Below are 21,141 nucleotides of genomic sequence, written 5' to 3'. Positions count from 1 at the left end.
GTGTGTTTTCAGTGTGCGCCCATTAAAATATGAGAGTAAATACCACCACTTCCCAACTTTTGAGCGGGAAATGTTCCTCAATGGCCTGCCTACCTGAAGAGAAATGTGCAGGGGAAATTGTACAGTACCAGTAATACTGTAAGCAAAATTGTTTCCCAAAAATGTTAACAGGTTATTCCCCATTACGCACTTCAAAAGTAATAATCGGATTAAAAAAGAACTTGAAAGCGTACAGTGTGCTTGTGTATCTGGTATTACAGCTGCCATAGGAATGCCAATGCGACTAAAAGTGCTTTATTAAATCACTATTATGGTCTGTGCTATTGCTGAGTAATGTGCCTTTCTGTTTTGTTTTTTCGTATTACTGTAAATAGTAAGAGTTAATGGAAATACTGTCCCTTACAAGAGTCAGGCAGAATAAATAGAACACAAAACCAAACATTTAAGTAAGCAGACATTTCCACCTCACTTGGAGGCCGGAGCATGTGTATCCTCTTTGCTTTTTTCACACCGTCAGATCTGATAAAAAGTCATCTTCTGCGCCTTGTTCGGTCTAGCTTCTCGCTTCCTGCTTTTGTTTTTCCACCTCTACGTTCTGAAAGATTTATTTTCAGCTTCCGGCACCCTGCTTATTTCACAGGGGAGTCCAGCCCATCGTTTATTTTTTTGTGTTTTTTTTAACCATGACTGACCTTTTAGTTCTGCTCAGTCTCTGTCACTCGGGTGTGTACGGACATGTTTTGACAGGAAATTACGCAGAATTGGTGCCAGGACTTTTGTCACGCTGACATTCTTCTTTCTTTTGCCGCCCCCTCCCCGTGGCAATCGAGCCACGTCTGATGCTTAGAGAAGGAATGAGCGCAGCCTGGATGGCTCTTGCGGATTATCCAAAACGTATCACTGGTTTGTTTGTATGCTGTAGTTAATATTTTTCAAAAATCAGTTTGCCTTGTTTTCTTCACTCCTTATCCTTAGTTAATCCTCACCAGGGCACAAGTCCTAAAAAAAAAGAAGTGGTGTGGGGACCAACCAAGTTAGGCAGTATGCAAAGGACATCATGGCGCCTGACATCACAGTGCGTGAGGGCGCGTGACCGCATGTGGCATCACAGGAAGTGGCACCACAACCTGGGACCTCACAGGAAGTAGCATCAGGGCTTAAGACCTCACACATATGTTTACTAGGTCTATCATGAGTACATTTGAGCGCATTACAACATTTAGCAAATATTTAACAAATGAGATTTTGCGTCAAGGTTGTGCCAAAAAAGTGATGCAACCCGACGCAAAATCTGGGCCTCAACTAATACATACATTTTTAAAACCCTGCCACAAAGAAATTGCCAACAAGGAGAAAGGTGTCAGTAAATCTGTTCTGCTTAATTTGTTGCAAAGTCTGCATTTTAAAATATCTTATGGAGAGGTCTTTGTTTTGTCTATTCACAGTTTTGAATCAAAGTTACCTATGTCACATATATCACCTGCAAAGCACATTAGGTAACACGCAAGATGGCAGATTTTTATTTTACGCAAATGGACGAGTGGGTTACAGCTCTTAACCTACAGAGCCATTTGTTACTTGCTGATCATAAATTGCAACTCTTCTAATATAGCAGAGTAAGCTATCAATGACATGTGCCTCCTACACCTTTAAACCCTCACTGTCTTTTGCTCTGGCTAGAACTCCAGCACAGGGAAACTTCCCACGCAAGAAGTTACCTACAGACATCTCTGGAAACTACCAGGCTCACCGAACTCTGGAATACACAACTTCACCATTTAACTTTAAAAAAATTGGTTTGGAAATGCGCAAAACAACTCTCACTGGTGGAGGACAAGACAACCTTCTCAGCCAGATCTCACATCTGGATGACCCTAAATTCCTACAAAACACTTGCACCAGAAAAATACTTCAATCAGGGCTATCCTAAACCAATAAAAATAAAATTTCTAAGGCACAGATTGGGCATTCTACCATGCACTCAGCACCTTCCACCTTGGCTGAGGGCAACAACCAAAAGCACTTGTAGGCTGTGCAATACCGAACAAGGAGGCATTCTGCATTTAATCTGCACATGCAAGGAACTGCAGCAAGAACGGTCACAGCTGTTAAAAGGGCCTTTAAGCAGAAAGGCATCCACACCAGGAGGCAAGCAGTGCTGGCATGCTTTAATCCGGGGGACACGCAACTGAACTGCAGAACGGTAACATTTCTCACGCTGGCCAGACAAAAAATGCCTAAAAGAACAACCCAACCCCAGCCACACAAGTAATAAGCTGCCTGTGGAGCAATTGGCCCGCAAATTGGTCGCTGCTTCTCTGGGTCACAACAAGGAAGGAGCACCTTTTTATTGTATAAACTCTGAGAAGGCTCTCAATACGCACTATATGGCACTTTACTACGCGCATTTCTGGCTTCAGTAACGCTTTAAGCGACCACACTGCACTTTATTCTGTGAACCAATGATTCTTGCTAACGCTCACACCAACAATTTTAACCACTGCACAGCCGTTTTTAGCACGTGTTTTATTGATTTTAATGGTGTACAATACTAGTCCTATTGCTTATTTTAAAATGTTGCAATGGTTTTTAGTAATTATGCAAATAAACTTAAACTTGAAACTGGAAACTCACTGTCTTATGTAAAAACACACCATGTACATTGACTTACAGACATATGATTTATTGTTAATGTATAATGTGTACGTGTGTTGTAAAGCACTCTGACATTCACAAAAACACCCTGCAATGGGATGAGTAACATTATAGCGCTATAAAAGTGATAAAAAACAAAATAGTGCTATTTAAATTGTTATTTATGCAAATACTGGTACAGGCCAACACACCTGACATTCAAAGAGTGCATGCCTATCTCATATGCAGAGACTGAACAAAGTCAAAAGCATGCCTCCCTTAAGTACCTGTGTAGTGATAAGCTGTGTGCCTTTGTTTCCCTTCCATTGCATTTAGGTGTGAGGCTCCTGATAGCTCCTAGGCAAGAGACCCAAACAAAATGAGGCTTGATGGCCCCTTAACCATGGCCATAGTTATGGGTCCAGCCGGAATCTGATAAGTCCCCCATGCTACCTGCACGTTGCTGCTGTGAATGAAACAAAAAGGTGCAGGTGCTTTTGAATGTGTCCCAGTGTCTGGAAATTACACTGGGGCAAGTTTAGAATAGTTTTATCTCTTGCCAGAGAACATGGTGTCCACCCTATGTAAAGAGTGGGTAGACGTTTCTACCCGCGTGTTACCAGACTTGTGCACTGCTCCTCACGAAGTCACTAGGCAGTGGCAGCAGTGGCATGGGGGGGGGGCGGTACGCGCTTACACGCGATGGCCGCAGGAATCACCAGCGCCCACGCTCTTCTTACCCGCAACTGCCGCAGGAATCGCCATACCCCTCCCCCGCTCTTAGATTTGGCCTGCTGGGACAGCAAACGCAGGGGCTGCCACGGCTACCTAAGGCTTAGCTACGCCAACCTTTGGTACCCATGGCACTGCCTTTGATCCCCCTTGGTAGCAGAAGTGAAGAAGCCCTGTTTGCTATCTGCAGTTTCCACTCACTGCCTTCCTGTAGCTTCTCAGTAGAAAAAACAACTCTCAGCTCCTCCTCCTGATACGGGAAATAACATAGCTCTTGTAGCCACTTTGCATGGGAGCAGAGCCCAATAAATCCTTGCTCATGTTTAAGCCTTTGTGTGTCTTTATTGAATGCAGGGCCGGATTGGCCGTATCGGGAAGAAAGAGCGCTCTCCCGTATCTCGGCGTTTGGATTTTGGGACTGGCAGAAGTCTGGCTCCTGCTGAGCAAAGGGTCTGCCCAGATCTTTCTCCATAGATATGTGGGGCCAGTGCCCAACATGCTCTAAAGTCTAGACAGAGCGCCTTGAAAGCACATCTCTGGTGGATCGTAGCCAATGGAGTGTAGGAAGTAGAGATTTGCCTGAGGTCCTAAGGGAGAGATTCAAGGTAACACAGGCGCTGCATTCTGGACAATCGGGAGTCTATTCAGAAGATGTGAAGGCGGTCCTTTTTCGATTATTTTTAACGGTTTATTCTAGGTTTTACCACTACAAGAGAGTTTCAGCAGGTACAAGATGATACGCAACAGGGCACCACATACATGGAATCATTGGTGGTTGGTATCAGTACATTCCTACTGGCTGGGAGAGTAAGCAATGGAGTGTCAGAGGTACATAGCAGTATGTATGCAGAGGGGGGCATGCAATACACAGTAAGTACAATACTGAATCAAGCACCATTTCATCTGTCTGTGTCATAGACAATATAATAATCCATTAAAAGTTCTCACTCCACAGGATTCTGCAAGGTAAGTTTGTAGTGGTGCCCATATATCTCCTGGCTTCTGTTGCTTAATCTTCAGGAGTAAAGAAAGGTTATAAGACATAGCATTACAATATGTTGAGTCCTTAACCCAATCCGCCACTATAAGGGTGGGGCCTCTTCCCCCATAGCTACTTGTCCTTTTGCTAGGAGCAGCACCAACGCTGTGAGTTTAGGATATGAGGGCAGTCCTTGATAGAGGGCGGTAGCGTAATCTATGTGAGAGGAAATCAACGCCGACACAGTCGTTTTCCAAGATGAGATGGGCATATAGGGAATAATATTCCTAATTACTTGTTACATTAGAAAACATTTGGAAGCTACTGAGATGATGTGAATAGCAAAAGATGGATCAGAGTCGAGGAGCCCCCCCAGATTTACAGTGCAGAGGGTGGGAGAGGGTAAAAGGCCAAGAGAAGGGCCTGGCTCTGACTCAGCACAAGCTGCTCTTGGACACTTGAGCCATAAATGAACCAAACCTTCATGTGGTGATCAGTGACCGAAATCCCTATATGAAAGGCACACGGGGTAATCTTAGATGGAGAGTGACAGGCATAGGAGTTTTACGACATTGACCTCCCACAGCTCTTGTTGACCTGCTATGCCAGGGTTCTCCAAAGTCAGTCCTGGAGGGCTGGAACCATGCCAAATTTTTAGCGTATCCCCACTTAGATAAATGCAGTTATCTTAAAAATCTGGCATGGATTCGGCCCTCCAGCACCGACTTTGGAGAACCCTGTCCTATGCGGACCATCTGTTGACTCACTTATTGGAATCTTTTATTTCTCTTTGTGATGGAACGTGTGGTTCCGTCTTTAGCTTCCACTGTGCAGTAAAAGCTTTACATACACAATAGGTAGATTGACATGTATGCACTGAAAGTTTTTGGTGTTTCCTTTTTTGTTTTGACTACAGATTATTGGTTGATGTTACATTATATAGCAGTTATTTATGTGTGGATTAATGATAGTAAATATTTACAACTATAGATTACTGAAATGGAACTGTATTGCAGCTACACATTTCAATTTGTTTTACTTCTTTCCATCTTTATTTAGGTTTCCAATTATACAACGTAACAATAATGTTGTCAACATCAATAATGTGTTCATGCTCATAACTGTGCTACTTCAGTTACATAGGTGCTACAGGATAACCATTATTATTGGTACAGGCGACATGTGGATAACAAGGAAAGAGAGAGGAACCATTGATATCAAAAATGGATTACCCCCAAGGCATCCCCACTCCCATTTCTTGTAGGTGTGTAAATTCACGTATCATGTCCAACCAGACACCCAGGTCTTCTTCTGCTCTTTCATCACTTCAAATTCTCTTCAGTCTTGCGACCGCCGCTCACTCGATCCTGTACCTAGTCAATTCCTCCGCTGTGGGGACTCTATTTGACAGCCAGTGGATCGCTAGACAGCTTTTGACTTTGAGCAGACCCAAGGCCGCAAATCTACTTTGCATTTTTCCGCACTTGAGCTTTGGAATGATGCCTAGCAAACACTACTGCACTGTTACCTCCCATCTAACGCGTGTCACTCTCCCAAGCTGTGCGACCACGCACCTCGAAGGGAAACATCCTCTACTCTGCAGTCTCACCAACGACCAGCTTTTGCAACGCAGTTGCAACCTAGTCTCAAGTCGGAAGGCGTCTCGAGCCTCCTCCAACGTTATGAAATTATCAGCTGGGTAAATGTCCCCCAGTGTGAGGCACCCTCCCTTTCTCCACCTAGCCAAAACATGGAGCCCGTATGCGGCGAATGGAAACAGCCACTTGATTGGTAGGGATCTGCTAGAAGGTGGGTTCTTCCGGCAGCAGCTACTCCTATTGCTAAATGCTGGAGCGAGGGGAAGGGAAACACAAAAAACGGTTATATAAATAAAGAAAATAAAATGTACCTGCTCCGACAGCTGCCGCTTTGCTCCCGATCCTTGAGTCCTTGTCAGGAGCCTGCTGCACACTGCGCAGCCTCCCAGCTCCCAATTCCAGGGCTGCTCACATCCTGGGAATACTATTGCCAGCATGTGAGCAGCTCTGGCCTCGGTTCGGTGCTCAGACTTAGACTGGGAGCCTGTGTTGGTTTCTTCACCCAGCAGTACAACACAGCTCGTGTGCAGAAAGGTTAAGTGCGCATGAGGGTTTGGCTGGCATCAGAAGACCCCAATGCGCACTTGACCGTGCCCATCACATGCATTTTTCTTGTTTGGGAGCACGTTGTGCGTGTTCGGGGCGCTGTTTGCATGCTCGGGGGATAATATCTCGCGAACTTACCCATGCAGTCGCCAATGGGCGCGGCCATCTTGTTTTTCAATTGTCCCGCCTTATTTCGTGTTCCGGGTCGCGTATAGCGCATTCACGATGCGCATGTCATGTTCAGGAGCGCATTTTACTTGTTCGCGACGATTATTGCGTGTTCGCAAGAAATATCGCACAAACTTACCCATGCGGTCGTGAATGGGCGCGGCCATCTTGTTTTTCACTCTATGCTATGGTTCTGGGCCTACTTTTCTATCCTCCCTTAATCTTTGGAATTCTTAGTTTTTTACACAGTTTTTCTGACTTTTTTTAGTTATCATCTATCTCTCTCTGTCCCTAAGTTTATATTTTGCATTTTATTTCTACTTTTACTGTGTTTTTTTTACTTTATATTACTCCTTTCTTTAAGCTACTACTTCTTCCCCCTAACTTTCTTTTTTCCCTTCTAACTTTTCTTTTCCGCCTCCCACCCACCCCAGAACCATGGCCAAAAGCACTGCCACTAACGGCTCAAAGGGCAAGGCGCCTGCGCCCAAGAGCCACCTGCCTTGCGGCAGAATGCGCCCTGCAGGGGTGCAGACCCAGCAACTTTTTTGTGAGGCGGGGGTGGCCGCCCTTGTTTTTTTTATCCAGCTGCACCTCCCCTTGACCTTGGCAGCAGGCGGCAGGCCCGGTTCCGGGTACGCTACCCAGGAGCGTCACCATCGGTGGGCGAAGGTGCACCGGGCAGTGTTTCGGTGCTCAGGGGTCCGACGCACCCATAACCAGCTGGCCCACCGGTGGTCTGACATCCTGGACTGGGAGCAGGACCTGTTGGACCTGCTAGGTGTCGAGGTCGTTGGGCTTGGTGAGTAACTTAGTAGTATAAGTATTGTTGTGTATACATTTTTGAAGAATAACAAGATTACTGCTGCTAACGTTGCTGGTAAATTACGTTTCAAAATCTTCTGTGATTGTAGGACCCACGTGCTCGGCGCTACTCTTACTTGTTTGCCATTTTACGCTAGCTTGGGCTGATTAATGTAAGAGTTTATTTTAGAGAACTGAAGTTAGGTAATGCTATTGCTAGAGAGACTCTAGTCCTTCCATTGTCCTCCTGTGAAATAGTGGTGGATGGATACTAGGTTTAGTTAGTATTAGTTCATAATTTTTTTACGGTCTGAGTGACGCCTCCTCTGTCACTGAGTGCTGCTTACCCCAGTCCTCTGTAGAACCTTTTGTAGTTTGTTTAGTGAGTGGTTGGCTTTGCAGGGTCAGTCAGTAGCAGAACAAGATCAGATGCAACCAACCCACAATTTGGTGTATGAACAAATGTATGCATGTGTCCTCCATCTCATCTATGCATTTTTGATGGCTAAAAAAATGGAAATGCAGACTTAGTGAACAATTGGCCCGTCTGGAATAGGTGGTCTAGGTCAGGTGGTACTTAGGCTTCGTTAGTATTTGGAATCAGAATGATTATGGAACACTGGAGTGTTCATAAATAAGTAGACGATCCGTGAATCCAGCAAGCAGCCCAGCAGTCGATCCATCTGATTAGACAGGTCAATTTTATTGCAAATGTTGTTTCCGAAAATGTTTTTGGACTTTTTTTTTAATGATTTATTTGTTTCACAGCACTCCTTAATGTTTGTCTCTTGCTTTATTATATCTTACATGAACATCAGCACCACCCAGGGGCAAGAAGACAGGGTCCGAGTCGGTGGGACAACAACAATCAGGAAAGGACAGCTCCTCTACCGAGGCTCCTGCTGCTGGCCCCAGTAAGTCCTCCAGTGGTTAATATTAACAATTATATTTCCCTAACTTTTACTGCATCTTTTTTTTCCGAACTATTAATTATGGTTCCACTTTCTAATTCTATTTTTTACAAAAGCTTCTTTGACCTTGACTATCTGTTTCCAAATTCTGGTTATCCCTGCCTCTAAGTTCCTTCTAACTGCCTCTGCTATGACTCTCTGTACTACTACTACTATTAGTCTGTCTGTAGCTAAGCTTGCCCAGTTGGCCACTCTTTATTGAAGTTTTTCTTTGGAATAAAACTCAAATTGACCAATAGCCCTAGCCACTGTGTCCTGTCCTTTGGGTTGTCCTCTTCTAGTCTTCTTAATCTTGAGGCTTTGACAATTCCCACCAACAAAATGCCCAACCAGACATTTGACTAGTATTTTGGATCGAATAGTACATACTACTACTGTTGTAGGGATTCTGCAGAGCCACATACAGAACTATGCACAAGAAAATAGGATGTTGGTGATGGGAGGTTGGACCTTACTCACACCTCAGTCAGAAGAACCCACAATCCCCTGACCGACTAGCTATAGTGTCTCATTAGGTCCCATTCCCGACCCCCCACATGAAGATACACAATGAGGATGAGAAAGACAACCCAGAACATAATAACACCCTTTTGCTCACTCACTTGTGTAAGTCCACCCCACCACACCAAATACCACAGAGTCTATGTGTAAGTTCAAAATGTTTATTTTCAAATAAGTAACAAGCTCTGTACGTCATTCTATGAAATTATTACTACAGCCAGCTTCAACAGCAAAAAGCGTAAGATTAAAACAGTAAACATTTACAAGTGCATGACAAGACAAAAGATCTGTGTGAATTCTGGAAGACCCCTCACCATAGAACGTAGAAATACTGGTTACATCATGCATCATAAGCTCTGCAAATCTCTGGTTTGTAGAAGGGAATCTTCCGCCTATTATGAGAAAAATGGTGCGCATTAGATAGTATACTACAATAATGCAAGCATTTCGCAGTCATGGCAAAAAGTGTAACATGTACATGTGATGGCTAAGCAATACGGACTAACCGAACTCCATAACAAAGTGGCTTATTTTTCGACCTCTTCACTTGTACGCAACCGTCATGTGGCCTCAAAGGCGTCTACTGTACAACAAGCTGCGAGGTATAATATGTGCAAAAAGAGTAGTAGACATGATGAATCTAAAAGGGTTACATGGCTCAGGCTAACTTTCCAAAGAGTGAAGTAGGACTAGATGACCCTAGGGACCATATAACACTACTAGTGTCTGTCTACTGACTCTACTCTAGTACCCGATTTGGACTAGTGATGATGTATGTTGTATTAACTTTTTTTTAATCTTCCTAGTGAAAACTAATAAAATAGGGGGAGGTGTACAGGCATCTAAAAATGTGTAATGTTTTTTCTAGGCATACTACCAACTACCAGTGCCGGCGAGGGTGATGCAGCCATTCCAGAGGGGGCGGGAGACCAGGCGGCACCTGCAGGAGCTACAGGGGGGGAGCCAGCAGCAGAGGCGGGCGGTGGTAAGTTATATTCATTACTTCTTAACATTACTACTAGATGGAAGTGTGTTCACTTCACTCACTGTACTGTGAGACTTATTAAGTTGTAGTGAACATTATACAACGGTTGAAGAAGACACCCTTTACTTAGCATTAGCAGCGTGAGTTGAGTAAGCAATGGCCTCTTCTATCTGACTCCAACTCAGCTGTGAAGGTTTTATGGAGAAGACTAAAAGTCAGATCAGATGACCTTGATGGATGTGTTTAACAAAGAGGGAAAGAAGGGTGGAAGGAGGAAGGACGGGCGAGATGTAATATGACTGGCAGAGAAGGATATGTTGGTATCATGCATAGGTGGCTGATATCAGATCAGATGCATGGTTGTTGAAGTATGGGTGGAAGGTGAAAGAGGATGCCTACCTGGGTGGGCGACACAGTATGGGTGGAGACTAGATAGCAAGAATCATCAGCGGTGTTTGGTTCAAACTCAAAGCCAAGGCAAGCAAGGAAGGAGCGGACACATGGGTGGTTGTTGGTGAAACCAACTAAGGTTTGTTATGAGATATATAAAAAAGAATGATAAACATTTACTTTAATGGATGTATGCCTGGATGTACTATCATCAATAGACAGCATAGGTGGAGACTGTCACTGGAGAGTCTTACTTTGAAGAGAATGTAAAAGAAACTGTGCCAGAGTAGCAAAGCGGAGGGAAATATAAGTAGTATTTTTAGAATACAGTTGATTCACAGTAGTTTGCAAGCACATCTTATATATATATTATCAAGCGCCTTCCTCCGACTCCGAGGACCACTCCCTACCTATGTTAATGTATTTTCGATTGTGTCAGCCAGCCTGCAAAGGGTGACCTATCTGTTGGTTACACAATCAATGAAAACAAAGTACCCTATGCAGTAGCGGTCGGTGGTGGGAGTGCTGGTGGGTGGTGACGTGGGGAGGGGCAGGGTGGGGGGAAGTAAACTGTGTATTACGGCCAAATACAGGTAAGTAAACATAAAAATAAATAAAACAATTTTGATTGTGCGCACTGCACCGCCAAATGCGATGCAGTGCGTGCAACAAAATTTGCTTTATTTATTTATATGTATTGTTTACTTACCTGTGATTGTCCGTAATCCATAGTTTACTACCCCCACACTGCCCCTCCTCACGTCACCACCCGGCAGCACTCCCACCACCGACCGCTACTGACCTGATGTCGTGTTACCATCTATAATATAAGCAATGATCATTGGATCCGATAAATAATCTGCCTTTTTGTAGTACCCAGAATTGCCCTCATGTAACAGAGAGAGTATGGCCAGTGCCACCTGTAATACAAAAATTATGAGCTTCCCCACCTGCAGACAGTAGTAGTAAATAAAACTAACATGGGTCTGCATCATGTGACTTGTATCTGTTTCTCTTGGGTGCAAGCTTAGCTGACTGAGCTGGCATGCCGGCTACAACAAGGTTATGTAATTTCACTAAACTAGAGATAAGAACAAGACGACTGGTGTGTACTAGAGTACGTAGTGCTTGTATAATGCCTGAAACTCCCACAAATGTTAGAGTCCGAGGAAGTAGGAGGATAGATACTTACCACAAATGTTATGTACTGTGCTTGCTAGTGATACCGTGTCACTATGTGTTGAATGAATGTTGTGTTACTGTTTTGCTAAGAGTATTGGTTACAACAATGTTCTTTTTCTTTCTTGAAATAGATCCTCCTTCCCAACCAAAACCTACGCAGAAGGAGTTGGCAGCCAGGGCCCGGCGCCGTAAACTGGAGGCCATTTGTGAGGAATACCGGTGGCTGGTGGCTCAGGCGGAGGAGGAGGAGGAGGCGGCTGCAGCCTCCTCCAATGCCCCGGGCCCCAGTCAGGCCCTGCCTCTAGTTTTACGCCGCCGTGGTCAGGCAGCCGCCCGCCGCCGTGCCTCAATATCAAGCACTGCTGCCCCCCCTGGATGTAACTGTAGGGCATTTCGTCGCCAGATCCTCCTCCGGGTGGCACGCTTGGAGGAGCACCTAGAGCAGCGTGTGAAGATCCTGGTTGACAAACACCTGAAAGCCCGCTGAATTTAGGACCTTGTTGAATTGCCCCTTTTTTTTATTCCTTTTGTTGGTGGGTGGGTTTTGGGCGTTGGGGATTTTTCTGGACATTTGGGACTTTTGGACAATGGTTGGGGTTAGGGAGGGGGGTGGGTCAGGTCAGAGTGGGATAGTTTATTTTTGTTAGGGTATTAAATTATATATTATTTACTTAAACATACAATGTTAATGTTTTGTGGGTAGGTTACTGTTTTGCAAATTTTCGTCACGTGGTTGGTTTCCTTGCTGCTGCAGGCCCGCAGCCAGTGTTTGATTTAAAAGATCTGTCGATTTTGTAACACACAGATAGATGCGGTACCCCTCACCGAGTTATTTTATTGGTCCTACTAGTACTGTCAGTCTCTCCTCCTATGATTATACCTCCCAGCAAACTTATCTTACCTGTGATTGATGATGATGAAGTTCGGCACAGTGATGGCTGCATGGTTGGTTTCCCAAGTGAATGGAGAAGATGCCATGGTTGTGGTAGTAGACACTGGCACTAGCATTTGAAAAACAAAAGAGAGACAGTCACTTGCCTGAGAGAGACTGTGGGAGGAGTAGTAGAACGAAGTAAAGTACAGCATGGGTGGGCAAGCAGAAGAAGATCCTTGCCCTGCCTTTCAATTAGTGTTGCTCTCACCACATCTGCCCCAGCAAGCGTGTGATCAATTGTTAGTGTACATTTAATGTAGTCACATCACACCTCAATATAAATCACACAGCCTGGGGGAAGAGGGTTAGGGATTGATGAATGGATGGTAAGGGGTGTTTGGGGAAAGGTTTGACAAAGAAAAGAAAAGAAAAACAGACAGTATGCATGGACACAACAAAAGTAAAACACAATCTTTAAAGACGACCATGATCCATTATCCAAGAAATCTATAAAGGGAGAAAAAGGAAATGCATGCATCATGATGAAGAGAACTTGATGGTTAATGAGTTGTACTTACTAACTACTACTACATAATTAGACAGTACAGGGCAGAAATTATTAATATGAAATTTGCCTTGCCTGTCTGCCCTCAGAGCGAACCAAATTACATGGTGTACCGGGCGTACTTTTATTTTTAAAGCTAGCAAAGAAAATGAAAAAATAGTTGTAGGGATCAATTACCAAACAAACCACAACACACAGTCGTAATGATTGAAGAGAAAAAAGGACTCAAATAAATTAAAAGACGAATGATGAATGATACTAAAGTTACTGTATTATCCTGGTCCAATTGTGGAGTCGCATCATTGGTTAATTGGGAGTTGACAAAGCAGGAGGAGCATGGAGATGGGTGTGTGCTTATAAATAGGCGGTTTGAAAAGCACGGGTAACACAGACGCCGAAAGAATGTGAGGAGGAAGGAAATGTTATCGAGTGCAGGCAGGTATGTAGTATTTTGAAGAATGAGCGTGATTCGAAACATAGGAGTGTGTGAACAGGCCGGAGGCCTGGGGAGAATGTATGGTAGAGAGGAGAGATGCAGAGTGGGAAGAGGTGGAGACGTTTGACGTTTGATTGAAGGGAAATATAGTCGTTGAGTAGGGAGAATGAATGGTTACATGGAAAGAAGGGGAGATTTGTGAGTTTGAGAAAAGTGCACACATATAGAGAAGTTGAGGAGTTGGGTTCACGGTTAAGCTGTCAGTTAAAGGGAACCACTGATTTAGTAAAGAGAGATATATATGAAGAAAAGGGTTGGAACCAGCCTGGTCAAAAATAAGGGAATGTTACTTGATTCAAAACGAACTAGGATATTAGCAAAAGCGATAAGTGATGTATTAATGGTAATAGGGGTACATTTATTTTAGTACGGATTATTGTGGTTTTGTTATGAGTACACACTGATGGTTTTATTAATAATGTTTCTTTCATTGTTGCTTGTAGTGACCCCTGACGAAGGGCTCGAAAATGCCTGAAATGCACTGGGTTTAATAAAATACTGCCTTGGATGAATTGCTGCATTTGTACGTGTCCTTGTAAAAGGTCCAGATGGACAATCTCGAACATGAGAAACCCTTGAAAATTGGCATGTTACCCTACGTGTGGAACAAACAGAGGGATTCAAGTGGAAAAAATACTGTGAAAATTAGGAGGACTTTGAATATATTTGAGTACTTTTAAAAAAATTGCACAAGCAGCATTATGCTGTGCCATTAGATTCGGGGCAGAGTGTCGCCCCAAAATATTGTGATGTTGCATCATTCTCATCATTCATCTTGGTCCTCCCTTCCATGGACACTCCGCACATCAATCTTGGGTTCCAATGCCTGCCTGATGCGGATTGGTAAGGTAAGTGTGAGTTGTTTCTCCCACTATAGCACAGGGTAAAGGCCGGCCTGTAAGTGTAGATGGAAAAACAAAAAAAAACTCAATTACAGTGGCGTGCGAGAAGAGAAGAAGAAGAAGAAGAAGAGAAGATAAGACTCTTGAGAGAACACATACATGGATACATCGTGTCTACTCTACAGCATTAAGCTACAACAACAACAGGACAGGAGCCAGCACAGAACAGGCCCACCACGGCACAGGCCCGGCCTGGCACCCAACCCCCATTTACCTTAATCAAGTGACTAAATCAATGCGCCACTGTCACTCATACCACTACACTCTACTCCAGTCCACACCACTACACGGACATGTAGCCTAGGTCTGCTGTGGTTTTTGGTGAATTGTTGTGTTTACCGTTTATGCCAGTCCATGAAACGCAGTTATTCCATCAATTATCTCCGATCCAACTGACTGACTGTGTGGAAAGATAGTATGGTCAGCATCATGACCGTGTGGTATGTGTTCTCCAACACCAACTCAGTCTGTAGTGACTCTGATTAAGTTTATAATATATTCCATATTATAAAAATTGCAACGGATATTGGCCTGCACCTGCAGTAGTAGGAGTACAATGTGGTTATTAAACAACAAGGAAACATTGACTGTCACTTGAGTCACTTTTACTTTGTAGATAAACTAGTATAGTTCGACTTCATGCACATTCACTCGTAGTCAGCAAGCATCCAATGCAATGCATGCCATCATTCATAATAATCATTACCTGTCTTGCTCTTCTCTTTGGCTGTCAGATCAGATGCCTAGCCTTCTGACAGTGATGAGTTTCGGCTCGTAAACAAAACGGAAGATAGCTGTAGTCACGTTTCACTTCTTATGGAGGGACTGTTAGAGGCAACATGTATTTTACTATTCTCCATCTCCATCCAATGTCTGGCTTGTTTGAAATGTATTTAGGGAGAGTAAGGAAGATGGAGCAGGACTCTGAGGAGTGGAGTGGACAGTTATGCACCACAGACGTGCAACTCCAATAGGGAAATAAAAAGAGGAGACGGTGTTGATGGATTTGTTGTGATTAGATTTGAACCAGAAAAACAGATACAAACACAAATAAAGGAAGGAAGAACAATTTGAAAGCCTAGTTGTCAGGGAAGAGGAGCTCGTCCTCAAACTCTGGTGGTTCGGACAGAAGTATGTCATGTAACCCACTACTTATGTCATTGAAGTAGCTCTCCTCTTCCTGCTGTGATTCACGTATTTTTTACTACGGTGGTATAAAGTGCTGATTCATTTTGATCATGGTTAACCTCTCCACGCTTTTGGGCGAGTGACTGGTCCTTTTCACAGTAACAATGGCACCAGCAGCACTGAAAACACGCTCAGAAGAGACACTTGCAACAGGGCAAGCCACATAATTTATCACCAGCCTGCTGAGCACTGGCCATTGGCTTCTTTTCCCATATCAATACACCAATGGGCTTTGCTCCATGAAGACCTCTGTTATGTCATCCAGATAGGCCTGGCCCATCCGCTCAATGTTCAGGGGGGCTCCGATTTGCTTGGCCTCTTTTGCCTTTGCATCAGCAATGGACGTACAAAACCCTTTACGTAGAAACCAATCACTTGACGTTTTTTTAAATGTGGCTGATGATCCTGTTGGTGCTGTTGTTGATGTTATTGCTGTTAGTGTTGGTGACTGTTGGGAGGCAAACTCACTGCTCTCAGGCTCTGAAGTAGAACTTGACTCTGGGTGCCCTGTAGTACTTTTTCTGGCCTGGGGTGGTGGACCTCTAATTAAGAGCCGTTCGTTTTCAAAGTCAGTCGCTTCCTCAGCTATCAAAGTTTTGTACTTGGCAACATCCACTTCTGAAAAAGAAATTACTTCATTACTGCTCAGCAATAATTTGTAACGTGGATCCAAAATTGAGGCAGTAATGTAATGTCGATGTGACACAATGCTATTTTGAATCCTTGTATTTTCAGATAAGCGAACGGCTAAGGTGTCCGCCAAATAATATGCGTCTACTTTGTCATCCACACCTGCGTACGTTTCAGACACCTCCTTCAGCATGTACAACAATGGGATAGCTTGGCTCATAGTACAGTCCTCCCTGCTTACTTCACGTATGAAGACCTCAAAAAGAAGTAGCATCTCTGTCAGGCATTTAACGAGGTCCCATTGGGCCATCTCAACGGTCATGCCTTTCACAGTAGGATATCCTGACCTTTTCATGACATAAGCATTGAGTGGTATGTACTGCTCAAACAGACGCTCAAGCATGTAATAAGTTGATTTCCAATGTGTTGGCACCTCCTGGATGAGTGCTTTGACTGGCATTTTATGCTCACGTTGAATGACCCTTCCGGGCTTTAAAAGAATGGTTGAAATGTGTGCATATTTTTCTGCAGGTGATCAGTAAGTTGCTGACTTTGCTTTCATTTTTCAGAAAGTCTTGAACAACAATGTTAATGCAGTGTGCCAAACACGGGACCCTGAAATAGCCACCATCTTTCATGGCCCTAACTACATTACTGCCATTGTCCGTGGCAACAAAACCAATGTTAAGCCCTCTTGGTCGCAGCCACTCAAACACCTTGCTGTTAAACTCATCCAAAATGTTTGCAGCAGTATGAGATTTCTCCATAGCAAACATGGCTACAGTTGCATGTTTGCGAGTGTCATTAAAAATCTCAGCAGTGTCAACAACACCTGCAGATATCTTATCTTTAACACCTGAAAAAGAGACCTAGTGTGCAGTGATGCATATGTAATCAGTGGCTTGGCAACTGGTCCACATGTCTGTTGTCAGGTGGATACTCTGAACAGCACTCTGTTTTAGGGCTTTTCCAAGCAATTCCAGCACGTCGTGATGTAGTGCTGGAACAGCAACTCTGGCAAAATAGTAGTGGCTGGGAACTTTCCATTTGGGGCAGATGGTTGTCACAAATTCCAGAAAACCCACCCCTTCAACAAAAGAAAAAGGGAGAAGGTCCAGTGCTAACATTTTAGCCAGCTTCGCATTGTACAAACGTGCTACTGGGTGGTTGCGTTCGTACTGCCCCTCCGGCCTAGTAAACCTGCTAAGAATGGTAGGCTGCGTGATATTCCTTCCTGTTATTCTCAACGTCGCACTTTTAAAAAAAAGCAGTACTCCTTGGTGTCTCAGGCTGACTCTTACTCTTGTGCCACTGAGATGTTGCTGAGGATGTGGGCGTTACCACTGCAGTGCTGGGGACAGGGCTACTTTGTGTACCACTACCACAGAGAATGTCTCCCTCTTCTTCTTCTTACTGTTCCACCGTGAGCGGACCTTCTACTCGTTTATCCCCACCAACAGCAATGGTTCCAGTTTTTATGCGACAAAGGTGCTCCTCCCACTGGATTGCATGGTGTTTTTTCAGATGGGTCATTTGGCCTCCGGTACCATAGTTTGTACGAAGCTTACCACGACTAACAGAGGTATGACAAATGGAGCATATAGCAATGTTTTCCTCCTTTTCGCTAACCGTAAAGAAGTCCCACACTAGGGAGCTTAACTTTTGTCTCCTGCTGGAGTTGCCACTTCCAATGCCAGATGAACTGGAGGGTGTGCGTTGAATTTGACTCTGTGCAGTACCACTACCTACTTCTGCTGAGGTGGTGCTTGTGCTGATGTAGGACGCTGCCGGCCCTTTGCTAATGTAAATATGGAAGCTGGAGGCCGTGTTGGTGTTACCTGTGTTGGAGGTATGCGTGCTACATCCCTCGCAGCCATTTTGCATAGGGTAAAAATGTTGGTCTCCATCTCCTCTGGGCCGGGAGTGATGTTCATGATGACTGGCTCATCATCATCATCATCAGCATCCTGCTCTTCTACATCAACCTCCATAAGTGTAAGGCTTTCTGGAACCTTCTTTTTCCCATGCCTGATCTTGGGACGTGTCTCCGTCTCAGACTCAGTTTGTGGCTTCCAAGTGGCATCTAGATCATCAGAAGGGGGGCTTGGCGAAGAACTTGATGGACTAACCCTCCTTTTCCTTGCTGGGGATTTGGAAGACAATGGAACTTCTGAAGGAGTGGCTTCCTCTTCTTCCAATGCATGAGGCTCAATTTCCTGAACTGCCCCTACTTCGGGAGGAACAACAACTACTATTGCGGGCGGTGGTTGCGGCTGTTGTTGTTGACCACTTATCTGCTGTGTTCCCTCCTGCGTTGATTGTGTACTACTTTGAGATAGCGATAAGTTTAGTTCAGGCTCAGCATCACTGCTTTCCACCATTAGGCTGGCTACCTCTTCCACACTCATCTGCTTGGGCCTGAGTTGGTGGGTTGGGCCCACTGATGCGGAGGTGCTGCCTCCAGCTTGGCTCCCGGACACCGCTGCTGCAGGCGTCATTTTTGGTGTCCCAAAAAAGGTTTGGGGCGGCACACCAGACTCAAGTGACACTTCCTTCTTCTTCTGTTCCTTCTTCTCAATGGCATCTTTCTTGGTACTGGAGGACCTGCTACCTGCTTTCTTTGGGGGCATCTTCTTCAGATGTCAACAGCACTCAGTTGCACAAGTTGCAGAGATGGCTGGTCAGGTCACTCACACGTCACGTCGTGTACAGCAGCAGGACGTCGGTCTGGCACCACAACGGGCGATGATGACACACCTCCTCCTCAGTCATTTGTGCACCTAAAAGCAAAGAAGCCAGAAGAACATCAGTCAAAAGATAGTGCAATCAAACTAATATAATATATAACTTCTTAGTGTGTGGTGAGTGGTCACAATTATACAATTTTATTAAGTCAGTGAACAACAACTGAGTAACCATTTATGAAACTTTGACAACAAGGCCAGGGCTCCTGGTGTACTACTGTACTGTGTACACTCAGAAAGAATAAGAATAGCAAAGAACAAAAACATAAATGTAATGTAGCCTGTTTGCCCTAAATAAAAATGTGTGCATCGCATGGGATGGATGCAGCATCAGGGAGCAACAACAACGAACACATACACATAAAAAGGCATTTATTTACAACACCCAAAAAGTGAAATATACCCCAGAAAAAAAGTAAAACCCACATTTTGCAATTCAATCCAAAGCCATACATGATGTTGAAATTCAACACACAACACAAAAACAGTTGTTTAACTTCCATGCACCCGTGATGATTGAGGAGTAGTACCCCTGGGCCTACTGGCAGACTAGATCACAAGCTTGGAGGCCTATGGAAAAAGCACAGGGGCTGGTCCCACAAAATGGCCGCCACCACATGGCCAGGCCACTCACAAAAACAAGAAAAGGTCAGGAATACAAGACAGACAATGCAGGCCTATGGCAAAAGCACAATGCCTGGCTTCACAAAATGGCCGCCACCCACATGGTCAGGCCACTCACCACAATAATAACAAAAAAGTGAATACTAAGGACAGGAACAGGAAGTTGGTGTCTCTGTGGAACTTCCTCTTTTAAAAAACAAAAATTTTAAATAAAAGTGACTCTGTACAGCAAAATGACAACCTGAGGAGTTTTTTTTAGCAAAATGCACAAATTAATCGTTTTCGAGAAGGTTTTATGTTGCTCGTGAGATATTGTTTGCCAGATTGCATATTCTGCGTGTTCGGCATCGCGAACTGTAAAAAAGTCGTTATCGCGTGCGTGAACACGCATATTGAGAGCGCGAAAATGACAAAAACTGTAAGTCCGCATTATCTCACTGTGCAGAGTTGCCAAAAGTACGCGAGCTGAATTCCAAGGGTTACCTACTGGCTGAAAAGCCCTATTTCATTAACACACACCCAAAAACTGAAATTCCACTTCAAAAACCACATTTTGCAATTCAATCCAATGCCATCCATGGTGTTAAAATTTAAAAGACAACACAAACAGTTTTTATGCACCCATGATTTGATGATGACTACCTCTGGGCCTACTGGCAGACTAGGCCATAAGCTTGGAACAGAATGGCAAAAGCAAGCACACTGCCTGGATGGCTCCACAAAATGGCAGCTAGCCACCCCCAACAACAAGAAATGGAAGACAGACAATGTAAGCCTATGTCAAAAGCACACTGCCTGTCTTCACAAAATGGCCGCCACACACATGGCCAGGACACAACAACAACAAGCATAAGCCAAGGGGAACAAAGAAAAGACATGCAGGCCTATATGGAAAAAGAAGCACACTACTAAACTACCACCACAAAATTGCCACAAGCCACATGGGCACTCACTGTCACAACAGGCCATGGAAAACAATGAACTGAAGCAGGCCTATATATGACCGGACAAAGGAGGCCTGCTAAACAACACAGCTTTAATACAAAAATGAAAATCAACAGGGCTACGAAAGGATTGGAAAGAAGTTACACATCAAGCACACACACACATCCAACAAAGGTATTTAACACACACACACAAAAACAGTGAAATACACCACAACCACATTTAGCAATTCAATCCTATGCCATCCATGCCCTACATGATGTTTAAATTCAACAGACACCACAGAAACATGGACCCATGGCTACCCTACTGGCTGAAATTGCAAAGAAAAACAACTAGGCCCCTATTGAAAGTACAGGCCACCCACAACAATAATTTTTAAAAACAATGAAAATCCCAGAAAAATGTAGGTACAAACAAGTCCCAATGAAACAAACATGTACACCAATTCTCCAATTTACTTGTAAAATTAAATCTCAAATCAAAAAGTCCTCAAATAAATCCAATCCAATCATATGATGCAGCAGACAGACACAAAAAGTGATCCTTCCAGCTCCAAATCCAAATGAAAGTGAACAGCACATGGACAAAGCACTGGGAGGAGCCTGCTGGACAGGAACAGGAAGTTGGAGACTCAGGGGCACTTCCTTCCTCTTGAAAAAAAGAGTTAAAAAAAAGAGGAC

Source organism: Triturus cristatus, chromosome 8 (genome assembly GCF_964204655.1).
Source record: "Triturus cristatus chromosome 8, aTriCri1.1, whole genome shotgun sequence".
NCBI lineage: Eukaryota > Metazoa > Chordata > Amphibia > Caudata > Salamandridae > Triturus > Triturus cristatus.
Note: the sequence above shows the minus strand (reverse complement) of the source record.